The sequence below is a fragment of the Trachemys scripta genome, chromosome 8 (assembly GCF_013100865.1).
Source record: "Trachemys scripta elegans isolate TJP31775 chromosome 8, CAS_Tse_1.0, whole genome shotgun sequence".
NCBI lineage: Eukaryota > Metazoa > Chordata > Testudines > Emydidae > Trachemys > Trachemys scripta.
The window spans coordinates 95,715,356-95,718,710 of NC_048305.1; the positions used below are offsets into that span (position 1 = coordinate 95,715,356).

Below are 3,355 nucleotides of genomic sequence, written 5' to 3' on the forward strand. Positions count from 1 at the left end.
ACCGGGCATCTTCTTTGACAGCCTGCTACCGTGAGATTTCTAGCCTGATTTCTAAAGTAAATCTCTTTGGGTATGTCTGGATAGCTGTCAATGTACCAGATAAATGTACAGAGTGCTGATTCTTTGACGGCGCTCTCCTTTTGAGTCACAACCCCCTTTCTCAACTGGGTTGTTTAAATTGTATTAAAATGTGTATATAGTATGGACATATGCCTTTCACTGGAGCATCTTCAAGCACTTTACAAACATTAATTAATTAAGCCTCAAAACAGCTGTGAAGTGGTTCAAAGCAGCAGTTCTCGAGCAGGGGTCCGAGAACAAGCAGATTGCAGGGAGGTCAGCCAAGCAGGGCCAGCATTTGACTCACTGGGGCCCAGGGCTGAAGCCAAAGCCTGAGAAATTTAGCTTCGCAGGACCCCCTGTGTGGGGCCTCAGGCAATTGTCCTGCTTGCTACCCACTAACCTCGACCCTCTGTTTTATATGCAGAAAAACAGTTGTTATGGCACAGGTGGGCCGGGGAGTTTTTATCGCACGTTGGGAGGAGGGCCTCAGAAAAAAAAAGGTTGAGAACCCCCGGTTTAAAGTATTGGCATCCCCCTTCTACAGACATGGAAACTGAGGCAGGAAAGTTAACTCACTTTCCCAAACTTACAAAGCAAATCAGCAGCATTTACAGCAGTCAAACTGAGAACTTCATTGCAGCCTGTCCCAGGCTCTCGCCATGAGACCATACACACTCTCTAGACCAGTGATACTCAGACCTCTAATCAACATTAGAGCCACAGTAGTGTGAATTCATTGTTTCATTTACTATATATATAAATAGTAACAGCAAAATGACTGACCAAACATTATTATTTTATCAACTACAATTGATTAATAATATAGTAAAAGCATCCTGATTGGTTAACAACTTAGAATGGTTAATAGTTAAATCACCCAGTGTTTTAATATCACATGCTGCAAAGAGCCACGGAAGACGCCTTAAAGAGCTGCTTGCAGCTCATGAGACTCAGGCCTGGTCCCCACTAACCCCCCACTTCGGACTAAAGTACGCAAATTCAGCTATGTTAATAACGTAGCTGAATTCGAAGTACCTTAGTCCGAACTTACCGCGGGTCCAGACGCGGCAGGGAGGCTCCCCCGTCGATGCCGCGTACTCCTCTCGCTGAGCTGGAGTACCGGCGTCGACGGCGAGCACTTCCGGGATCGATCCCAGAACATCGATTGCCTGCCACCGGACCCTCCGGTAAGTGTAGACATACCCTCAGTCTGAGTATCACTGGTCTAGACCCAGCTCCCTCTAAAAGTGTTTCCCTAAAAACCATACGTTTACAAAAAAGCAAACTCGTTTGAGAGTTGAAGGACAGTTATAGAACGAGATTATTTTTTGCATTTAAGATATTATTTGAGTGCCATAAAATCACAACCCCGTACAGTACACAAGAGAATAATGTAGAGAAGCAAACCCCCACAACCAGGCTCAACAATGAAAAGAGTGAACGGTTCAGGTGGAAATCCAAGCCCACTCCAACCCATTTCACTCAAGTCTGTCAAATCCAGTCTAAAGATCTAAAGGGAGATGATCAAAGGCACAACAGAGAGTTAGGAGTTGGGCCCCCAACTCTCATTAGCTTTGACCTATTTGTGTTAATGGAAATCCCCCCCCACCCCCATTTACTAGGTATTTGCATCCCTCACATGTGACTTCAGACCCCATCCTGGTAAGAAGGAGCCAGCTCAGAAGGACCCCTGTCCCCCTTACTCCACGACAGGAGGAAAGGGATAATCTGAGTTTGCCCACTTTGAGGGGAGCGTGAAGCAGAACATTTTTTAGTTTCTCTGTCCCATGCAGATCAGCCTTACGCATTCCCTTCCCAGGCGCTAATGGAGCTGCAGCAACTTAATGGCTCTAAGATAGGAATGAATTAGTTTTGCTTGTTGGCCCACTCTACAGTGCCATTAGCTTAAAAGTACTGAATTTCCATCACGAACTTCTGTGGGGGAGGGAGCAATGGGGGGCCTGTCGAGTTTCCAGTACCTAAAAAGCTCCTATGCTGAGCTCACAGTGAAAATCCCTGTGATTTGCTACACTCCCCTGCTGATAACACCATGCACAGAAGAAAGAAGTTAAGTCATTTGAGCTCTAAATATTCCTCAGTCATGTCATGTGAGTCACAGAACTCATCCCCCAGTTTAAAGCATTCGAATGCTTTCATCTCTGTTGTTGTTTACCTAGCAATTCCCAGCAATGAAGCCACTGATGAGTATACTCCTGCTCGGTTACAAGATCCTGCTGTCTGTTTGCTGGATTAAGTTGTTTATCCTCTTGCTTAAACCATTGGGAAACCTATATACTGTTTATGTCAGGCCAAACTTTGCCATCTTCCAGTAACACGGTACCAGACACCAAGCACAAAGAGCTGTCTGGAAGAGTGGCGACTGTACTTGAATCAGAGAGGTGATAGGCATGCCGAAGTACTGCAACCTTTCAATTGACCAGGTAATGACCATGTTTTGCCTTACTCCTCTGATGCTGGCGCTTTCATTCTGCTATCTGGCACTGGATGGCCTTTGCCTCTCCCCACCAGGCTTCTATCAGCAGCCATAGGGGTGCAGTGTCCTTATCATTCCCCTACCTTTCCTCTTCCCCAGCTCCTCCTGCTCCAATGGTACAAATGATGTGAACACAACGGTATGAGAAAAGCAATGATACTGTAAATGCTTTCTGATGCACTTCAATTGAGCAATTATCTTGGCTTGGTTCTTGAATGCACAATGGATAGATAGACATCCAACACAGGAACTACACAGGAGCCTTTTAAATCAAAATGAAGGTTTTTAGAATTCATTGGATGGTTTGATAGGGAAAAAATAACCTCAGGTGCTATTCTTTAAAAGCAAATGAAAGAACTTTAATTCGGGGATTTTGAAAAACGAGAAAGGCTTGGGGGGCTGCTTCACACAAAAATGACTTTGTATTAAGAAATGTTAGTTTCTTAAATTTAGCTCTTTAAAGGATGCAAAGGAATTGGAAATCTAAACACAGCATATTCCTCCATTCAGCCCAACCAACTAAAATATTTGGCTTCCATTTGCAACTACCCCAATCAAAAAAAAAGTTAGGGTTGAAGGAAAGTAAGTTTGAAGTGAACGTTAAATTTATATTAGATACTTGTTAATTAGCTAGTAAATGAGTCACCCCCACAGACTGGCATACCCTGTGCTATGTAAAGCAAACATTGTTGTGTCAAATTAAACTGCGTCTGCAGCCAGAGAGTTGACTAAACAGTAACATTTCAAAGCTTAACTTATTCATATTTTTTTTTACTGTTAAAAAGGCCAAGACTAAAA

General features: G+C 43.7%; 1 non-coding gene across 1 annotated transcript; it reads left to right on the forward strand.

Annotated features, from left to right (window-relative positions):
• Positions 1-2,673: 2,673 nt before the first annotated feature.
• LOC117882331 lies at positions 2,674-2,737 on the forward strand. Its single transcript, XR_004646989.1, has one exon. It is a non-coding gene; the product is annotated as a small nucleolar RNA Z39 (small nucleolar RNA).
• The last annotated feature ends 618 nt before the right edge of the window (positions 2,738-3,355 follow it).